Below are 23,456 nucleotides of genomic sequence, written 5' to 3' on the forward strand. Positions count from 1 at the left end.
ATGTAAAAGACCGCATTGTCCATGCACTCAAGCAGTCAGTGAGTGGAAAGGTGCACCTCACAACTGATGCATGGTCCAGTCGGCATGGCCAGGGCCATTACGTGTCCATCACTGCGCACTGGGTTAATGTGGTGGATGCAGGGTCCACAGGGGACAGCGGTGGTGGGACAGTGCTGCCTAGCCCACGGTATAGGAAACAGTTGGCTGTAGGCGTTCGACCCTCCTCCTCCTCCTCCAGAAGCGAATGCTCGTCCACAGAGCGCAGTCGTACGAGCACTCCATCTGCAGCTGCCACTGTTGCACACGAGGTGTCCCCCTATCGAGCAGCTAGTGGAAAGCGTCAGCAGACTGTGTTGCAGATGATGTGTTTGGGCGACAGACACACCGCCGAGGTGCTGGCCGAGTACTTGAAGCGACAAACTGAGTCATGGCTGGGCAGTGTACATCTTGAGGCAGGCAAGGTAGTTAGTGATAACGGCCGTAATTTTGTGGCAGCCATAGCCCTTTCAAAACTCAGCCACATACCTTGCTTGGCTCACACCTTGAACCTGGTGGTGCAGTGCTTCCTCAAAAATTATCCGGAGTTAACAGCCCTGCTCCATAAGGTGCGAAGACTGTGCGCGCACATCCGCCGGTCGCCTGTACACTCCGTTCGTATGCAGAAGCTGCAGCGATTGCTCCACCTTCCCAACCACCGCCTCATTATCGACATTGCAACAAGGTGGAACTCCACCCTGCACATGGTGGAGCGGCTGTGCGAGCAGAGGCAGGCCATAATGCATTTGTGGGAGGATACACGGCCAGGCACTTTGAGAGCAGACATGGAGTTGACAGGTGTGCAGTGGTCAAAGCTGAAAGACCTCTGTAAAGTCCTTCAGTGTTTTGAGGAATGCACACGGCTGGTAAGCGCAGACGACGCCATCCTAAGCATGAGCATCCCACTTATGCATCTGCTCATGCAAACTTTGACGCACCTTAAGGAGCAGGCGTCTGCAGCCAATGTTGATGAGGAGGAAGAGGAGGAGGGAATCCTTGATGACATTCAGCCATTGTCTGCTCAGGGATCTCTCCTGGACGAGGTGGAGGAAGAAAAGGAGGATGAGGATGATGATGGGGATTATTACTTAGGGGAGGAGGATGCATCTCGTGGGGCAAGTGAAAATGTTGGCATGGCAAGGTCTGGTACAGGGTTTGTGCGTGACTGGAGGGATGTGGATTTGCCAGAAAGTGCTCCTCCAACCAGCACTCGCAGTGCATCATTGACACCGGGAACATTGGCCCACATGTCAGATTATGCCTTGCAGATCCTAAAAAGGGACCCCCGCATTGCCAAAATGATGAACGATGACGACTACTGGTTGGCCAGCATCCTGGATCCACGCTATAAAGGCAAATTACAAAACATCATGCCACAGGAGAACCTTGACCTAATATTGGCTAATAAACAAGCAACTCTGGTAAATCGGTTGCTTGATGCATTCCCAGCACACAGCAGCAGTGATGGTTCTCACACGAGCCGTACGGGCCGGGGGCAGCTTGGCAGAGGTGTTCATGGTGCACACAGCAGAAGTGGCGTTGGAGACAGGGGTTTCATGACAATGTTGTGGACTGATTTTTCAAGTACCGCTCACACAACTGGTAATACTGCACCGATGGAAAGTGACAGGAGACAGCAGTTGTCAACTATGGTTACAAACTACTTTTCCTCCCATATCGATGTTCTCCCACACAGGTCATTCCCCTTTGACTATTGGGCCGCTAAACTGGACACCTGGCCTGAATTGGCCCAATATGCCTTACAGGAGCTCGCTTGCCAAGCTGCAAGTGTGCTATCGGAAAAAGTCTTCAGTGCAGCTGGATCAATCCTGACAGAAAAAAGGACCCGTCTGTCAACCCAAAATGTGGATGATCTAAACTTCATTAAAATGAACCATGCATGGGTTTCCAAGGATTTTGTCCCACCTTCCCCTGATGACACATAGGGTGACAGAAAAATGGCTTGCTTTGGTCCACCTCTTCCTGGGACTTGATCTATTTCGCCTTTTGCATCAGCTGAATGTCCAACATCAACATATGCCACTTTCTAAAACTCCCTAACTGTGCTGCCTCCCCCCCCATGGCCGGGGTCACCACCTAGCGCACGACACCGTGCGAGTGCCGTTGCCCTGGACAGGTGGGTAGGCCGACTCTTGGGCGCGGGCACTGGCACAGGGTCCCTCATAGTGCAATGAAGTGTCTCTGACGGTGGTGGTGCACACCCGCCGTCAGACACACCGCCGTACTATGAGGGGCCCAGTGCCAGTACCGACGCCCATGAGTGGGCCCCCCTTGCTTGGGCAGGGCCCCAGCATTTGCAATCTTTACCTCTCCCTGCTCCTCCGCAGTGTAGTCTGGGCCGTCAAATCCATACTGTGCCTGACACCATCTGAGCCTGCCTCCTGATGTATAGACATATATTTTGAATGTGTACGCTATCCATACATGTTATCCGGGGATACGGTACCCTTTCTCACCTTTGTGCAATCACGTGCAAGCCATACTGGGCCTAACACCATCTGAGCCTGCCTCCTGATGTATAGACATATATTTTAAATGTGTACGCTATCCATACATGTTATCCTGGGATACGGTACCCTTTCTCACCTTTGTGCAATCACGTGCAAGCCATACTGGGCCTAACACCGTCTGAGCCTGCCTCCTGATGTATAGACATATATTTTGAATGTGTACGCTATCCATACATGTTATCTGGGGATACGGTACCCTTTCTCACCTTTGTGCAATCACGTGCAAGCCATACTGGGCCTAACACCGTCTGAGCCTGCCTCCTGATGTATAGACATATATTTTGAATGTGTACGCTATCCATACATGTTATCCGGGGATACGGTACCCTTTCTCACCTTTGTGCAATCACGTGCAAGCCATACTGGGCCTAACACCGTCTGAGCCTGCCTCCTGATGTATAGACATATATTTTGAATGTGTACGCTATCCATACATGTTATCCGGGGATACGGTACCCTTTCTCACCTTTGTGCAATCACGTGCAAGCCATACTGGGCCTAACACCGTCTGAGCCTGCCTCCTGATGTATAGACATATATTTTGAATGTGTACGCTATCCATACATGTTATCCGGGGATACGGTACCCTTTCTCACCTTTGTGCAATCACGTGCAAGCCATACTGGGCCTAACACCGTCTGAGCCTGCCTCCTGATGTATAGACATATATTTTGAATGTGTACGCTATCCATACATGTTATCCTGGGATACGGTACCCTTTCTCACCTTTGTGCAATCACGTGCAAGCCATACTGGGCCTAACACCGTCTGAGCCTGCCTCATGCTGTATAGACATATATTTTGAATGTGTATGCTATCCATACATGTTATCCTGGGATACGGTACCCTTTCTCACCTTTGTGCAATCACGTGCAAGCCATACTGGGCCTAACACCGTCTGAGCCTGCCTCCTGATGTATAGACATATATTTTGAATGTGTACGCTATCCATACATGTTATCCGGGGATACGGTACCCTTTCTCACCTTTGTGCAATCACGTGCAAGCCATACTGGGCCTGACACCGTCTGAGCCTGCCTCCTGATGTATAGACATATATTTTGAATGTGTACGCTATCCATACATGTTATCCGGGGATACGGTACCCTTTCTCACCTTTGTGCAATCACGTGCAAGCCATACTGGGCCTAACACCGTCTGAGCCTGCCTCCTGATGTATAGACATATATTTTGAATGTGTACGCTATCCATACATGTTATCCGGGGATACGGTACCCTTTCTCACCTTTGTGCAATCACGTGCAAGCCATACTGGGCCTAACACCGTCTGAGCCTGCCTCATGCTGTATAGACATATATTTTGAATGTGTACGCTATCCATACATGTTATCCTGGGATACGGTACCCTTTCTCACCTTTGTGCAATCACGTGCAAGCCATACTGGGCCTAACACCGTCTGAGCCTGCCTCCTGATGTATAGACATATATTTTGAATGTGTACGCTATCCATACATGTTATCCTGGGATACGGTACCCTTTCTCACCTTTGTGCAATCACGTGCAAGCCATACTGGGCCTAACACCGTCTGAGCCTGCCTCCTGATGTATAGACATATATTTTGAATGTGTACGCTATCCATACATGTTATCCTGGGATACGGTACCCTTTCTCACCTTTGTGCAATCACGTGCAAGCCATACTGGGCCTAACACCGTCTGAGCCTGCCTCATGCTGTATAGACATATATTTTGAATGTGTACGCTATCCATACATGTTATCCGGGGATACGGTACCCTTTCTCACCTTTGTGCAATCACGTGCAAGCCATACTGGGCCTAACACCGTCTGAGCCTGCCTCCTGATGTATAGACATATATTTTGAATGTGTACGCTATCCATACATGTTATCCTGGGATACGGTACCCTTTCTCACCTTTGTGCAATCACGTGTAATCCATACTGGGCGTGACAACGGCTGGCGAGCTGTTAAGCAAGCTACAGCACCTGTGGTTTGCACACGTAAGTTTTTCATTTTTTCAGGAATGACGGTTAGGCCTAATTCCGGAACTGCGGTTGACCTGCACTTACTGGGAAATCATCGTTCGCGGGTAATAATTGTAATCAGTGATCCCCATCACTAACGTTGTTCAGCGGGTTATCTGCACCTGTAAGCGACAAACACTGGCCTTTTCAGTGTAGCGCACATGCAGCCACGGACATGTAAGGGCATGACACACCAGTTATTGGCCAATCTCATGTGCCATCAGACACTGGAGCAGCATTTACAGGGCCCATTATACACTAGAGCATTAGAAATGGGGCCCATTATGTTTGGAGCATTATTTGGGCCCATAAGACAGTGTAGCTTCATCCATGGGGACCAACATATACTGTAGCATTATGTGGAGCTCATCATATACTGTTTCAAACATTATATGGGACCAATGTTTCTGTATGGAGAAATAGATGGGCCTCGTCATGAGATGTAAAAAGTGAAGTATTTTTCATTGTACTATACCGCTATTTCTCTGCCGTATCGAAGCATGATGAGTTGTGGTATGTGTTAAAGGGGCGCTCTTTCGCCCAGGGCACATGAAAACCTGGAGCCAGCTCTACCCCCCCACAACTTTAGCCAAATAACCCCCATTTTTCAGTGCATAACTTGTATTATGAAGTTAATTAAGGTTGACAAGCTTAAGTAAGAAGAATTGATGCTTTTGGCATTCAAATGGGCACTGTAGGTGTGTTTCCTGTCCTCCTCTCACTGCCGACTTTTATTCCCTATTGACTTACATTGGGTTTCGTGTTTCGGGACGACCCCGACTTTTCCCTATAATCGGCCGATCTTGCTCGACCCGACTTTTGGAAAAGTCGGGTTTCACGAAACGAAACTCGACCCTAAAAAAACAAAAGTCGCTCAACTCTAGTGTCCACCACCAATAAATTGTATACTTATGTGCTAACATGTTAAAAGCAGAAAAACTTTAAGAAAAACCATTGCTATAAAAAACGTGTTTAAATCCAGACGTCGCCGGAACAAATAATGCTGATCGGTAAGGGCGTTCTGGATTGGACCCACATCATTCTGATATTGTTGAGTTATCCTAGTGATATAGCAACAAAATAGAAAAATCCACCATCTGCAGAAAATGAGGTAAGCAGGGGCGGACATACCATTGGTGCAACCTGTGCAGGCACAGAGGGGCCCAAGAGGTAAGGGGCCCATTTCTGACTCCAAAACATGTGGCATTGTGCATTATGATGAGCTACTAGACTGTAAAAGGCCCATATATTGATCCTGCACAGAAGCCCACTGTTGTCTGTGTCCACCAGTGGAGGTAAGTATATTAAAACTTTAGTTTATTAGCAGCATAGTTAAAAAAGGGAAAAATTCAAATTGAAAATATACAAAGAGAAAAAAGGACACGGGTCTACATGTTTAGAGCATAATCGCTCTTAGTGTAAGATCTAGTCTTGATTTTTACATTTTGCTGCTAAATCTACAGTCAGAAGTCAGTCTGGAGCCTCTGTGCACCGCACCTCGGTTCAAGACATTTTTCAACAGATGGTGAGGCGATACACAACTTTTCTATTTTTTGTTAGTTCATCCATATACTGCAACCGGACAACCCTTTTAATAAGTCTACAGTTTTAAGAGCAATAGGAAAGGAAATGGGGGCTAAAATAATATAGTTCAGAATTTTTTGGTTAGTGATCCATGAAGGTATAGGCAACAATTCACTGTAAAATTATAGAATTACATATTGTTCAAACCCAATAAATCACAAAATAGTCATTGATTCTTAAAGGTCAAAGCTCGAAATGTGTCACTGGCAGGAAGAATCTGAAAAGTGATATATGCACTTCTATCTTGACTCCCAGACTCTAGATTCTGATCAACAGCTTACAAGCATTACCCCTGGATGCTGAATGCTATAGGCTGGATATGTTCAGCAGCTATGTGGAAAACCGGTTTTGGCACTGCATGTAACATAATAACACTGGAACATAGCACGGTCTAGGTGCATCAAATTTATACTATTAGTGCACTGAATTGATCCAGAGGAGGGCAAATCAAATACTGCATTGAAATTCTCAATTGTCTTTTTGTTAGGGAGAAAATAAATTTGACAGTGGGTTCTCAGAGCAATTTAATCTATAGGGCTTTTGGGTCCCAGTCTGTTACTGGTGACAAGCAAACCATCTTCTTTAAAAAAAACAAAAAACAATTTTCAGAATTAGTCTTGTTACCAATTCTTTTAGTTAGTATGGTGGTCCTCATCTAAACCCACCCTCCTCCAACAGACAGGCTCCTTAAAAAGTCTATGGAGTCCATTTTCAGTGTTGAAGAAGAGAAACATTTAATTGAGCACTTCCGTTCCTTTGTTTCGGTAATCAATAGCTATAACCCCACCAATCAAATATTCCAACAGGTCTTTTTTGCTGCAGAACACTCAATGCAATGTGAGCATAACATTAACATTTTCTCTTGGAAAGACCAACAGTTCAAGAATGGGAAACCAGTGCATGGCAGATAGCTTATAAGTGAAGAAATGTAATATTCAAACCAATTCATTTACAGAAGTAGGCAACATTATTATTAAAAAATTATATTGTGAAAGCAACCAGAAACTTCCTGGGCCACCAAAATGGAAATTTTATTTTACAAAAAGACTTCCTATTTTTCTTTCATGGTGTATGGTTTGATGATTGGGCAAAAGAATCACTATTGGACATTTATAAATTTGGACACTTTTGTTTTTGTTTCCAAATTGTTCTGGTATATGAATCACCATCCATTATGATCAGTTTCAAATAGACTTCAATGTAAAAAAAAAGATCACTTTTTTATCCATTTTTGATCATGCAAAAAAATAATGCAGACTATATTTCTTGTTCCAGCTAAATACGGTAACAGTATTTACTTGCTCAGGTCACAGAAACTAATCCACTAACAGGATGAATTGGTAAGATGTGAATAGTTGTCTCATCAGTATTTTGCTCCTCCTTTGCCTCCTTTATTAAGGGAGTTTTCTGCATTCTGCATTAGTTTCTGTGACATGGGCTGGTAAATAATGTTGACCTTTTTGTGCTATGTTACCTTTTAGTTTTTTGGGGGGAATTTTAATTCTTTTTTTGTAGCTTTACTTTTATTTCAGCTAAAAAATAGATAGCAAAAGGAAAGAATTCAAACGGAAAATATGTTATGATACTTTCATTTGCGTTCAAATAAATGGATCCGGTACTGCAACATGTTATTTACATTTTTGTGATCCTAGAATAGATCCAAAGATGTAAATAATTACTGAACATGCAAAATGACTCTTAATCCCTTAACGACTGCCGTTGCTCATTAAAACGGAGGCCGCTAAGGGGCCTTATTCCCTCATCGCCTTTTTAAAATGGCAATTGTGAAAAGGTAATAGCATCCCCCAGAGTCAGAAAAACTCGAGTTTCAGCTACCGGCGGTAGCTGAGACCCTGGAGAACACGATCATGGCTGTTTTTCCGGTCCTGATCATGTGAATCTTGTTATTCAGTGAATAACGGCAATCAGGTAAAAAAAAGTGATCTAGTGTAAAAATCATTTCTCTCTCCTCTGACATGTTACAATGCCCCCTGGAAGAAACTCAGGCGAAACGGCGTCGTCAGGGTGATAGCATGTTACCTATATAGATAAGGCTCTGGTCACTTTGTAACTATAGCCCTTTGACAAGCCATAGACATTTTCTTTCCTATCTACTGTTGTCACTTTGTCTTTATTGACATTGACATTGTGGATTGTTAAAACCCAGACATAAAATGGCACTATTTTCCCTATAACCAAATGAAACTTCCTTGACCAGACCAAGTGCCAATTTCCTTTTTAAAGGCTCCATATTAAGCAATTGCACTTTATGACTTTGTCTTTATCTATGGACTCCTCCATACTTAAGCGATTTTCTCACCTTATCGCTAAAAATATCACTAAAATATTGGTATGTTATGGATAATTTAGTCTCACATGAATCCACAGTCAAATATTTTCTTTGTGATACATGTTAATCACACATCATTTAATCACACATCATTTATTGCCATCAATTATTTTTTGGTTACGGTATATCATATCTATGTCGAGATAATCCATTGTGATATATAATCATCTAATTGTTCTTGCTTGAATTGTTAGTTCCAATTTTTAAAAATATATGCTTCATGAAAAAAATTCGACTTTTTAAGCCATGCAATTAGACCTCCTCACCTAGGGTTGACTGCCTATGGGGTGTGTTTATATTAGGTTCAGGTCTAGTAGTGTTTGATTAGGTTTAGTTTTTTTTTTTTAGTTAGACAGGAATAAAATAAAACAATGGCCCGCAGGATGTTTATTGCTAAGCAAGCGTACACTCTGCTTTGCTCTGGTAGTCCCAGGTGTGAAATGGAATCTGCCTCTGAAGCAGAACAGCTTTCAGACAGTGACGACTCCTCTTCCTCCACCGGATCCCACAGCCCGATGGTAGTGGAGTCAGTCGTCACTGCTGAAACGTCAGAGGCAGGGCTCAGTTCTGCAGTTCCCCATTTCATTGTGGTATCCTGACAATTCCTTTTCCAAGCAAATTTTCCCTTTTTTAGCAGCCCTTGGTATAAAAGTTGATGTTATTCATTTTGCCTGCTTTGATTTTTTCAAGTTTTTGCTACTCCAGAAATCCTACAATTAATTGCCCACCAAACAAATACTTTTCCCAAAAGCACACTGACTTTCATTCCCATTCATGGATCTCCACAAAAGTCCCTGAAATATTTTTTTAGCCTGAACATGGGTTTTGTAAAAAAAAAAAAATCAGCTCTCTGCTCCTACTGGGAAAAAAAAATCTGTCCACAACATCCATATGTTTGCAGCTGTCATGTCCCGATCACGTTATGAAGCCCTAATGAGAGTCCTTCATTTTAATGACTGTTCCCAAGCCCCCCAAGAAATGACCCCAACTACAATCACGTTAACAAATTTAGACCTCTAATTTCCTTCCTAAAAGATTTATTTTTAAATTCATATACCTTTGCATCACAGACAATAATAAATTTATGGGTGGCGTTAACCCGTCAGACCAGGTGCTTCAACCATAACTGGTGAAGCGGAAGTCCAGAGCCTGGTATAAAAAGGTAGCAATCCATCTCATCCAGATTGCTACATATGACAGCTTTGTCTTCTATTAAAAGTCACAAGGAACACTCACTGTTCTCCAATTCCAGGGGAAAATTTCCCCATTTAATTCAATGGTACAGTAGGCAGTCTTCAAGTTAGAGGATAGAAAGAAAAAAGTTGTTCGGCTCTACGTTTACTGTAGTGGTGCTCGTGGAGAAATAGCAATAGATAAAATAGAATCCCGGCACTCACATGTATTGAAGTCCATTTAAAGCACAAATTGAAATCCAAATCACAGACGTTTCAGCCCTTCCCAGGCTTTGGTCAGCAATGGAGCAGAGTTATACTGATACATTTATATAGGATAACAAACAGGAAATGACATCACCATGTTAAACAAGCACATGGAAAAATGTACAGTACCTTTTTCCATGAGCTTGTTTAACATGGTGATGTCATTTCCTGTGTGTTATCCTATATAAATGAGAACACACAAGAAGAATATATGCACCAAAAAATAAGGATCACCACCAAGCCATATGGTCAAAGTCAACAAATTTATTTATTACTGTGAGCAAAACAAACAAACACTTGTTTAAAATCAATTAAAAAGTCTGAGAAGAAACAGACATAAATCAAGAGACAAAAAATGGGTCATGATGTTATACAGTAAAATACTTGGAGCCCCCAAGTAACCACACAATCAGTGTGCTGTAAACAAATTCAGATACTTGCTGGCTGTCATTGCCCAACTTCTGCTATAGCAGTAGTATATCTGTATGCTGCTTGCTTATGAGCCTCAATCAAAAAATACTAACAGTACTAAATAAGCAGCCAGGAATAGCATAATCAAATCAAAGCAAGGGTAAGCTATATTCCTAAGAATCATGAGTACTCAATTCTGATATGGCCAAAATGGAGTTGTGCCACGCAAAAACAGCTTGTTACCAGTAATTATGGCTATAGAGGTGCGGATGCAGTCACTCCTTCCCCCAGCATAATGGCAGCTAGCCCCTAAACACAGGCACACAGCTAGATTACATGGGACCCAAGACCCACGCGTATCGACAAAGTGGTGTCTTTCTCAAGGTCAGTGCATTGCGCTGGTAACAAGCTGTTTTTGCGTGGCACAACTCCATTTTGGCCATATCAGAATTGAGTACTCATGATTATTAGGATTTAGGTCATCCGTTGAAGTTGGCCAAATGAGGGACCAATTTGCGGCCTACTTTATCTCAGATGTAGGATGGGTGGAATGGCAAGATCAAAATTGTGTAAAGATTTTTTCTTGTGTGTATGTTAATAAAAAAACCTGTTTTGATACCTGTACCGAGTGCACTCTGTTTTTATACACTCCAACACAATAATCAACTGCCCAGGTGTACCAGTTAATTCATGATGCTGTGTTTTGCGCATCATGAATTTACTAGTACTCCTGACCAGGTGACTATACATACACACACAAGTTGTAAGACCTTTATCATCTCTACAGTTTGTGTTCAGATTGCAGCGACGGTGGAGATAATACAATTAATATTTGTGTCACCTGGCCTGATGTTACAAATAGTCATTTGGGGATGCACTAGCATCCTTCACTCTTTATGACACCTGACCATGTGAGAATAAATATTACTTGTACGATCACCACTGTTGCTTGAGAATGACGGTTGGGGGAAGATGGTTGCACTTTGGGGGTGCGGAGAGATAAGGAATGGCTGGAAGGCGAGGAAGGGGTTCTAGGGGAAGGGGTGACAAAAGTAGTGGGGGAAAGGAGCTCAGGGATGGAACTGGAGGCAGGATGGGACACATTAGGAGGAGAGGGGGAGAGACAGACAAAGTCTTTTGTTTTTTTGTTTTTTTCTTTGGCACTGGAGTCTCCTGGCTGGATCACCTTAAAGTACTTGACTGCCTGGAGCTGGTAGACTTTGTCCTTGAACCAAAAAAGAGGGAATGCGGATCCCCCTCTGTTGCTGATGCTCGGTGGTGGCGGTGCTCCTATGAGGAGGTGCGCTGGCGGTGCTCCTAGCTGGATGAGGAGTGGTGGCAGTGCTCCTAGGAGGAGGAGTGCTAGCGGTGCTCCTAGCAGGATGAGGAGTGGTGGCGGTGTTCCTAGATGGAGAAGTGGTGGCAGTGCTCCTATCAGGATGATTAGTGGTGGCGGTACTCCTAGACGGAGAAGTGGTGGCGGTGCTCCTAGCAGGATGAGGAGTGGTGATGGTGCTCTTAGATGGAGAAGTGGTGACGGTGCTCCTAGCAGGATGAGGCATGGTGGCAGTGCTCATAGCATGATGAAGAGTGGTGGCGGTGCTCCTAGATAGAGAAGTGGTGGCGTTGCTCCTAGCAGAATGAAGAGTGGTGGCGGTGCTCCTAGATGGAGGAGTGGTGGAGGTGCTCCTAGCAGGAGAATAGGCGGCAGTGCTCCAAGAAGGTGGTGCGGTGGCGGTGCTCCAAACAGATGGAGCAGTGGCGGTGGTGGTGCTCCAGACAGGAGCAGCGCTTACCATGGGAGTTGCGGGGGAGTGTCCAGCAGCACTCAGGTCGGTGTAGTGGTGTCCGACTTGGCTTGGAATGCAGATGGCCATGCAGTGGTATGCAGCAGAAGTCGGTAGTGTGGTGAAGCAAGTCAGTGGTGGCAAATTTGGAAATGACACCACTGACTGCTGCACGTATTGATTCTGCTGCATAGCCTGCAAGTAAGCAGTGTTGCAGGCCTGCATCACATGCAGCTGTTGATCAGGACTAAGGTGTTCCGCCATGGTCCGTTTAATTTTGTTGAAAAAATGGTGCGCTGGTCTGTTGATATCGGCCTCCAGACTGTCAAGGCGACTGTCGGTAGAGTGGAAGCGATGGTCCATGTGGTTAAAACCACGTTCCATGAGGGCAAAACTGCTTTCCACTCTGTCTGACAGCACATTGAGGCTGTTCTGAAAGGCCGAGCTCAAGTGCATGAACTCGGACATAACATTCCTGTCCAAGGCCCTCTGCCACTGGCGGGAAGTGCCCACAAAACCAGTGGCAGAGACCTAGGACAGGGGAAGACCTGACATACCAGCTTCCTGATCTCCAGATGTCTGTGTTGCAGACCTGCAAGCTGCTTCCTGGCTGTCGGATGGCTGGGACGGGTCCGAGGTCGTTCGATGAAGTACCGCTCCAGAGACAGGTTGCAGGGTGCTGCTCCAGGTGCTGTGAAAAAAAAGAAAAACATTAATATCATGCATTTACAAGCGCCAACTGCTGTGGAATATAAAAGCACAGAAAAAAATACAATAAAACAAAATACTTACAGTCTGCTGGCAAGGACCGGTCTTAGGAATGCCAACTCCCGTTGATACCAGTATTTTCTTCTGGTCCTTGCCGCTGAACCACTGCGAACCTGTCCCTCCTCACGAACATCCCTGTTGAAGCGGTCCTTTATCGAGCGCCATCGGGTTCTGACTTTGTTCACTGTGAGGAACACAAAGAAAATAAATTAAGCAATGCACTGATGGCAAAATCTCTATCATCACACACACCTGTGTGAACATGGCCAACAGTCAATGCGGCACCAAACAGCAATACAATACACAATGCACTCACTTTTGGCCATGATATCACAAGTGTGTACCATGCTGGAAAATATCCAGCATGCCACACAACTGTGTTATCACGCCCAATAGTCAATGCGGCACCAAACAGCAATACAATACACAATGCACTCACTTTTGGCCATGATAACACAAGTGTGTACCATGCTGGAAATTATCCAGCATGCCACACAACTGTGTTATCACGCCCAATAGTCAGTGCGGCACCAACCAGCAATACAATACATACTGCACTCACTTTTGGCCATGATATCACTAGTGTGTATCATGCTGGAAAATATCCAGCATGCCACACAACTGTGTTATCATGCTCAATAGTCAATGCGACACCAAACAGCAATACAATACACAATGCACTCACTTTTTGCCATGATATCACTAGTGTGTACCATGCTGGAAATTATCCAGCATGCCACACAACTGTGTTATCACGCCCAATAGTCAATGCGGCACCAAACAGCAATACAATACACACTGCACTCACTTTTGGCCATGATATCACTAATGTGTACCATGCTGGAAATTATCCAACATAACACACAATTGTGTCATCACACCCAAGGTGACTGCGGAATCACAGAGCATTGAAATACTTATGAAAATCCTTGCGGCCCCTGGCACAGGTGTGGTCCCAGCCATCCATCCATGGACCAGGTGGATCAGGGCCTTGTTGTCCAGATAGATGTCTTCATCCCTTTGTGGAACCTAGAAAAAAAAACATTATAATCTTGGAAAAATTTGTGAATGAAAAAGATAGAAAAGGATACAGAAAAGAAGAAAGATTGAAGATGAAAATCAGGACAGAAAAAAAGGCAGGAGAAAAAAGAAAGAAAAAGCACAAAAAAAATAAAGCCGGTCTATACTTACACCCCGTCTCCCCGCCGGGATTGGCGTGGCTGCTCCTGCACTGCTGACTCTGATGCCGTGTCCGAAGATGTCTGAAAAAGATCAAAAATTATTGTACACATGAGTAGATGCAGCAGCTATACTTACCCAAACTGTAGGGCAGGAAGATACTCACATCACGCTCTGCTTGGGCCACTTCTTCACGGGATGGTGTGTATTCTGATCCAGAAGACATGCTGCAATAAAAAAAATAAAAGGCATTAGTACATAATACATTACAAAGGACAGGCAGACATTAGGTTTAAGAATACTCACATTCTTGCTGCTGCAGCTTGAATCAAAAATTTCTCAGGTCTGTGGCAGGCTGTGTGTTCTCCTCCAGGCTTTCAGTAGATAGTGGTCAGCCAGTGCACACACCTTCTTTTATCTCCACAACCCACAAACAATGTTTCTGGGTGTAGGAGGTGGTTTAACTAGTGTCTAGACATTGTTTACTCAAAAATCACATGTGCTCAAAAGCGCTGGTGTGCGCATGACCAAGCGCACATCAGTGACCCCATAGCTTGTAATGTGATTTTTATGGTGCATTCCGTGCGCACGTGTGCGCATGCGCTTTTTTGGTGAGGTTGGGCGGAACAAAAAATGCAACATGATGCGCCTAGCAAGTCTGGGCGCACACCTGGAAAAAGCGCAGCGCACGAAAACGCTGGTGAATACGTGCAAGCGCTAGACCATGCGCCCACCATGTTAAACATAGGGGAGTATGGCACAAGCGACTGATAGCGCACGATGCACTGCGCGCAAAAACGCTAATGTGAAACCAGCCTTAGTCTCATAAAATATATAGTTTATTGAAAAATATTAAAACTAGACATTTTATGAGACTTAAGGCCCCGTCTTACATAACGAGATCACTAGCGAGATCGCTAATGTGTCACCGATTTTGTGACGCAACAGCGATCTCGCTACATGTGACACGCAGCAGCGACCGCCCCCCCTGCTGGATATCGCTGATCATGCAGGAATGTCCTGGGCCATTTTTTCGTCGTCGGCGTCCGGCTGGCCAGCGCGCATCGCTGTGTTTGATTGCTGGATCGTTGCTGCATCGCTAAAGAGATCTGCCTGTTTGGCAGCTTACTAGCGATCATTTAGCGACACACCAGCGATCCCTACCAGGTCGTATCATTGTCGGGATCGCTGGTGCGTCGCTAAGTGAAACGGGACCCTTAGTTGGCACTTTTATCTCTTTTGTTGGAATTTGGTTCCATATATGGTGGATCTCTGTATGTGTTATTTCCTTTATTTCACATTTGGTTGGTACTAAATATAAAGAGCAAGTAGGATCCAGTATTAATTAAAACGGCCTCAGGTCTCATTCAGATGTATCCAATTGCATTGTTGCTTCCCATCGTATTATAGACTTGTATTGATACTTTTCCACTGTGATGTCTGTAAAAAATGGACATGTCTGTGATTATTTGTACGGATACACAGACTATAAAAAAATGGACATGTGAACAGCCCCATAGACTATAACGGGTACGGTATGTATTCTATCTGTAAAAACTACAGATAGAACATGTACACAAAAAACGGATGTCTGAATAAGGCCGTAGACTGATGAGAGGAGTACTTAGCCAAATATGGAGGCAATCACCATCTTCAATAGTAGGCTTTTAGCCTGGGAGAAGCATGTTTGATAAATATTATTTTTAGGTTACCATCAAAGAAAGGTACACCTTGTTGTGGCTGGTGGGCACACATGAATTGCCCAATTTGTGTGCTAAGTACCTTCATTTTATAAGTATATTCTATATAGCAATAATGCATTGTAAATTTAATAAATTCAAAATTTGTATCCATTTTTGCATATACAGAGTGCTGCTGTATCATTTGAGTCCATATAAAAGTGTAAACTATGTAACTGTCTTTGCTATTGAATCTCATCAGACGGTGCCCTACCCCCGGCTTTGCATATGCAAAAGGTAACATTTGTATGAAACACTCTCCTGGCTCTTCGTGGACCGGCTGAATGTGCAGTACGGCAGGCAGCAATATAGTGTGTGAATATCTGAAATTATATTATGTTTGTTTAAGTCAGCACTTGCCCTTTCATTCCTAAAGTGTGCCATAACTGACAAAACATTAATACCTACTCATTGCCAATAACCTTTATTATAGGCATTTTAAGGATGCAAACGACGACCAAGCTATGAATTTTTTATTTAAGATGTTTGTTTATTTGGTAATAATTTCTTTGCCTCGTCTTATGCTTCATCTCTTGGGGATTCCACAGGCATTCAGCTGATAAGCTAAAACATGGCATCCATCTGCCTTCCTGTATTAAGAACAATTTCTTGGGTTCAAGGCAGTGCTCTGGTCCTCTAAGGTGCTGTTTATTGTACTCCATGTGCTGACTCTAAGTAAATATAGAAAATATTCCTGATTTCTTCTGGGAGCAAAATACAATTATTAGCTGAAGAGAAAACTCGAAGTAAAGGTCAGCCAAGAACAGAGCTTTAAATAGTGGACAATAGGAGGTTCAGGAGAAGGTTTTGAGGGCAGAAGTAAATTGAACACTGATTTATTTGGACATGTTCGCATGTACCAAGAAATTAGTCTCTTATTCATTTATAAATACACAAGTTTCAGATCCTGTTCAATCTGAAAATGTATCCTTAAAAAAAATCTGTCAGCTCAAATTTGTGCCTGGCTCCTCTGCCTGCCTTCAGTCTGTGAATGACTGGTTTGATGTGTTTGAAATCTCAGCAGTGACCTGTCATTCACAGACTGGAAGCAGTTAGTGGGGCCGGGCCAGACAGGGAGGAGACGACCCAGTTACGGTCCGGCCCCTGTGCACTGATTATCTAATTGGCAAACAACTTCAAATGGTAATTAAAGGAGAACCACAAAGCAGATTTCTTCAACAAAGTTATCAATGTAATAAGTATTGCAGCAACACTGCAGACATGTTGTTACTTTACATTACAAAATGGTGCTGATATTTTGTCTTTAAAGGGGTTGTCCAGCTTTTCTGAAATTTCCCTCAGAGTATAATTACCCATTTTATCTTCACGGTTCCTGGGTTGCTGCTCTAGTCGTCCATGTCAGCACTGCATCGGTCAAAAGTCAAACATCATTTTAATCAGCATTTAAAGGGTTTGTCTCAAGATCAATCTTGAGGAGCACACTGCTCCAAACCCCTAGCTTCCTGCTTTCCAGGGTTAAGTGTGCTTTCGAAGATTGACATGGATGTTACACCACTGTTCTAAACTGTGCTCTTTCTAAGGCTACAAGCAAAGGCAGCTGACTCTGTAGCATGGGAGAAGCGCAGATGGACTGAGTCTGGTCAGATCCTGTGATCTGGTGCATGCAGGCTGTAAAGTATAGACCAGTGGTAGCGATCTATGGCACATGTGACAGATGGGGCATGCAGAGTCCTCCCTGTGGGCACGCGCGCCATCGCCTCATCACTAGCGTAGTTCTGCATCAGTGTACTGGGCCCATGAGGGTGATAAGCCCGGAGATGCTAGCCTCTACTTCAGCTGTATGTGCGTCCTTGGATACACATTCAGCTGAAGTGTATTGCAGCCAACGAACTTGCAAGGTCTGTGTGCCGCAATTTAAACAGCTGGCCAATCAGAGGCCGGCGACTGACGTCGGCGTACACATGACATGGCGTTTGGCAGTGACATCATTCTCCCCCGTCGCTTGGACGTGGAAGTCAGCTGCCGGCTTCAGAATACGATGCAGCATGGCAGTGGAGAGGAAAGAAAGTGAGTAGGAGTGTTTATTGTGTTTTTTTCTATGCATTGAACAACAGCAGAACCAGCAGGACGGAAGACATGTACAAGGATGGGACCATATGTATGAGGATGAAGGGCATATACCAGTATGGGCGGCATATTCATTGATGGGGACATATACAAGGATGTGGGGTATATAGGATGGAGATAAACATGGACTGGGGGAGCACATACAAGGATGGGGGAGCATATAGAATGATGGGGGAGCATAAATAAGGATGGGGAGCATATACTAGGATGGAGATCATATACAATCATGGATTAATATGTACATGGAAGGGGGCATATACATGGATTTGGGACCATATACAAGGATGGAGGAGCATATACAAGGATGGGGGACAAACAAAACAAAAATTCTGCCGGGGTATGGAAACTTTTGAGCACAATTGTAAACTGAGGAAAATAAGTATTTGATACACTGTCGATTTTGCAAGTTTTCCCTCCTACAAAGAATAGAGAGGTCAGTAATTTTTATCGTAGGTACACTTCAACTGTGAGAGACAGAATTTAAAAATAAAATACAGAAAATCACATTGCATGTTTTTTAGATAATTAAATTGCATTTTATTGCATGAAATAGGTATGTGATACAATAGAAAAACAGAGCTTAATATTCGGTACAGAAACCAAATGGGGCATATACAAGGAATTGGGGCATATACAATGATGGGGGGCATATTCAAGGATGGGGGATACATACCAGGATGGGGGAGCATATACAAGAATGGGGTGCATATTCCAGGATGGAGGATATATACCAGGATGGTGTGCATATACCAGGTGTCATGATCCAGGTTGGATTATGACAGATTTTGCACAAGTAACCTTTTTTTCCTTTAAGCTGTTGGCTTAAAGTTAGTTTTGCCCCCAGTGGCCATTAGGGTCATTACACTGTGGTTGTTTTAGTTCTAGTTTTGCCCTCGGTGGCCGTTAGGGTCATTGCACTCTGGTTACTTTAGTTTAGTTGCTCCCGGTGGCCGCTAGTGTTATTGCATGTGATTATGAAGCAGGTGTGATTCCCTGGCTGCTACCTATAAAGGAGTAGCAGGTGGTCTCACTCACTGGTGGTGATATTGCTCATTTCCAACCAAGTCTGGTGAAAGAAGGAACTACAGAGAGGAGTTCCTGGCAGCTCAGGGGAGCTCTGGTGTAATAGCTTCAGGCGGAAGCTGAATTCAGGTGTCAAGCTTCAAGGGTGAAGCTGAACTTTGGTGTTGTACTCTGTTGCTGGGAGCAATAGCAACAGAGCAAAACTAAGTGGTGTTTTTCCCTGTTTGTGACTTTCCTTATGTGTGTATTAGTGCAGTGGTGGGATTAGTTTCTGCACCGTCCAGTTCACTCGAAACGGATAGGTGCAGGGCGAGCTAGGGATTTGAGGTATCCAGCTCGTCGCCAGGTGCGGAACCTGCCTAGGGATCGTCAGGAGTGTAGGGACACTGACTCAGGGGAGTGCAGGAGGTCTCCACGTCCCTGTTCCCTATTGCAGGGCCCTCCATTGTAACGGTTTCCCCTGTGGTTCCCTTAACTGTTTAAATTCGCCCTGCTGGAGGCGGTGTATCCAGGTTCATGGGTGTTATAGAAATTTGCCCTGCTGGAGGCGGTGTATCCAGTCACATGTGATATTACATTATCACCAAACCCTAACATTTTTCTCTGGTGAGCCATGGGCCAAGTTCAGACCGGTGAGCAGTTGCTGCTGGTCCTCACTGAGATGAGTGAGGAGCTGAATGATGTGTTTAAGCAGCACCTGCAGCGGAATTATGGGTCTGGGGCCTATGCTCTGGCTCCACTAGAGGGTCCTTTTGCGGCTTTGGCGAAGATGTGCTTTGGAGTCCCTGCTGGGGAGCAGGACTTGCTTATACATGTGGACGTACCCAGGAAGGTGGGAGGAGTTGGTGTCCCCATAGTGCTGCCTGGTGTTCCCCAAGGTGAAGGGGTACATCCCTGTAGTGAGCAGACTAATGATTTAGTCCTTGGCGCTCATGTCAAAACTTCTGTACTATCAGAGAAGCCGTGTGCCCCTGGTCATGTGGAGGAAGACGACCTGGGAGTGTATATTTCCTCCTCACCCACAGAAGGTACTATGTCAGCAGAGGTGATGGTTGGCGAGGCACCTGAGGGCATACCGGTGCTTGTTAACAGTGGAGCAGAAGTCAGTCTGCTGGATGCTCAGTTTGTCCAGACTCATGGTCTGAGGTGTGAGATGCTGGACAAACCCATAAGCGTCCAAGCCATTGACTCTGTCCCACTGAGCCAGGCGGTTAAATCAAGTCATAGAAGACATTGTACTGCATAGTGGACATCATGATGAGTCCCAGTCATACTACGTCTTGGAGGGAAATCCAGCACCTATCGTTGTGGGCCCCCCTTGGTCTAAAAAACACAACCCGGTCTTAGATTGGCAGACTAGGGAAGTAGTCAGCTGGGAGCAGTTGTGTAAGGGCTGCTGCCTAGGGGCTACTGTCTCTGCCATCTCTCTAAAACGTCCTCTTCCTCTCCGGTGGTAGCAGCTGAGGTGCTGCAGGAGAGTAGGGGCAAGGCTCAACCCTCACCATTAGCCAACCCTGAGAGGCGCAGACATCGTAGTGGGAGGGGTTGGAGGGTGGAGTACCCCTTGGTGAATTGCGGGGTTGTGATTGTGGTGACACAGGGGGACACCTCTGTTATCAGTTCCAGAAAGAGTTCACCATATTGTGACAAATGAATGTGGGGCAATAAACGTTCAGGTCCGGATCTGTGTGTGAACGAGCATGTATGAGTGGCCACCAAAAACATCCAGTGGAAGTGTGTTGCGGGGGTCTGGAATTCTAGGTGATTGGGCTGTATTTGGTGTCGGCCATCAGCAGCCCAGAGACTTACCAGCTGGAGATACCGACAAACTTCCCCATACACCACTCGTTCCCCAGATCGGCGCTTTGGAGATGGGTGGTGCCTCCGGAACATACATTGCCAATACCAGCGGTGCTCGTTTGTCACAAACCTGAAGTTCAGGTAGTTGTTGGGGTGAACTCTGGATCTGGGCGTCCCCACTGTAGGTGGGTTTTTTTTGGTGACGAGCGGTCTTGAGAGTCCAGAGGCCCCTCATTGAAGGAGGGTACTGTCATGATCCAGGTTGGATTATGACAGATTTTGCACAAGTAACCTTTTTTTTCCTTTAAGCTGTTGGCCTAAAGTTAGTTTTGCCCCCAGTGGCCATTAGGGTCATTACACTGTGGTTGTTTTAGTTCTAGTTTTGCTCTCGGTGGCCGTTAGGGTCATTGCACTCTGGTTACTTTAGTTTAGTTGCCCCCGGTGGCCGCTAGTGTTATTGCACGTGATTATGAAGCAGATGTGATTCCCTGGCTGCTACCTATAAAGGAGTAGCAGGTGGTCTCACTCACTGGTGGTGATATTGCTCATTTCCAACCAAGTCTGGTGAAGGAAGGAACTACAGAGAGGAGTTCCTGGCAGATCAGAAGAGCTCTGATGTAATAGCTTCAGGCGGAAGCTGATTTCAGGTGTCGAGCTTCAGGGGTGAAGCTGAACTTTGGTGTTGTACTCTGTTGCTGGGAGCAATAGCAACAGAGGAAAGCTAAGTGGTGTTTTTCCCTGTTTGTGACTTTCCTTTTGTGTGTTTTAGTGCAGTGGTGGGATTAGTTTCTGCACCGTCCAGTTCACTAGAAAGGGATAGGTGCAGGGCGAGCTAGGGATTTGAGGTATCCAGCTCGTCACCAGGTGCGGAACCTGCCCAGGGATCGTCAGGAGTGTAGGGACACTGACTCAGGGGAGTGCAGGAGGTCTCCACGTCCCTGTTCCCTATTGCAGGGCCCTCCATTGTAACGGTTTCCCCTGTGTTTCCCTTAACTCTGTTTAAATTCGCCCTGCTGGAGGCGGTGTATACAGGTTTACGGGTGTTATAGAAATTTGCCCTGCTGGAGACGGTGTATCCAGTCACATGAGACATTACACCAGGATGGAGGCATGTATACCAGGATGAAGTGCATAAGTCAGGATGTGGGGCATATACCAGGATAAGGGGGCATACACAAAGATAGGGAGGCATATACAAGGATTGGGGAATATACAAGGATGGGGGCTTATATAAGGATGGGGGCATATACCAGAATAGGGGACATATACCAGGATGGGGGGCATTTTCCAGCATGGAGTGCAAATACCAGGAAGAGGGGTATATAGAAGGATGAGTAGCATATAACAAGATGTGGGGGCATATGCCAGGATGGGTGGCATTTTTGCCTCTGTTTTCTCTCAGAAAGGAAATGTAACATCAGCTGATCCTCACTATCCTATTAAAGGAATAGAAGAATCCAGGATATCTATAAACTGAAAGATAGTGAGGAAAAACAGCTAATATAAATGAAATCAAGTCTCCAGGTCCAGATGTATTACAACTCAGAGTACTGAAGGAGATAGCAGAATAAATTTTTGAACCACTCTCCATAATCTTTGAAAAGTCTTGGAGAACAGGAGAAGTCCCAGAAGACTGGAGAAGAGCAAATGTTGTTCCTATCTTCAAAAAGGGCAAGAAGGTGGACCCAGGGAACTATAGGCCGGTGTGTCTAACTTCTATACCAGGAAAGATCTTTGAACAAATTATTAAACAACATGTATGTATGTACCTGGATAAGAATGAAGTGATAAACCAGAGTCAGCATGGGTTTGTAACTAATAAGTCATGTCAGACTAACTTAATTTCCTTCTATGGCAGAATCACTGACTGAGTGGATATGGGAAATGCTGTAGATATAGTATATCTTGACTTCAGCAAAGCATTTTACAAAGTATCTCACACCATCCTTATTAAAAAAAATGACTAAGTATTTAATGGACAAGGCAACTGTTAGGTGGATTCATAACTGGCTTAGTGATCAGACCCGAAGAGTGGTCGTAAATGGCTGCACATCAAGTTGGAAGAATGTTTCAAGTGGGATACCACAGGGTTCTGTCTTGGGCCCTGTATTGTTCAACATCTTTGTCAAAGATGAAGGAATTGTTGGTACACTGATTAAATTTGCTGATGACACAAAGCTAGAAGGGATAGCTAATACTAGAGAAGAGCGAGAGAGAAGATTCAAAAATATATAAATAAAGTGGAGCAGTGGGTAGCAACTAACAGAATGGTTTTTAACAGGGAAAACTGCAAAGTACTACATCTGGGCAATAAAAATGAAAAAAGCATATACAGAATGGGAGGAATAGGGCTAAGCAACAGCACATGCGAAAAAGACTGGGGTATACTAATAGATTATAAACTGAACATGAGTCAACAGTGTGATGCAGAAGCAAAAAAAGGCAAATGCAATTCTTGGATGTATTAACCCTTTCGAGCGAAAGCCTATTTTTGCCTTCGTGACTGGGCCAATTTTCTCAATTCTGACCAATATCACTTTATGAGGTCATAACTCTAGAATTCTTCAACGGATCCCGGTGATTCTGAGATTGTTTTCTTGTGACATATTATACTTCATGATAGTGGTAAAATTTATTTGATATAACTTGCGTTTATTTGTTAAAAAAATGGAAATTTGGCAAAAATTTTGCAATTTTCAAACTTTTAATTTTTAT

The sequence above is a fragment of the Dendrobates tinctorius genome, unplaced genomic scaffold (assembly GCF_039654945.1).
Source record: "Dendrobates tinctorius isolate UK_male_01 unplaced genomic scaffold, ASM3965494v1 ptg000250l, whole genome shotgun sequence".
NCBI lineage: Eukaryota > Metazoa > Chordata > Amphibia > Anura > Dendrobatidae > Dendrobates > Dendrobates tinctorius.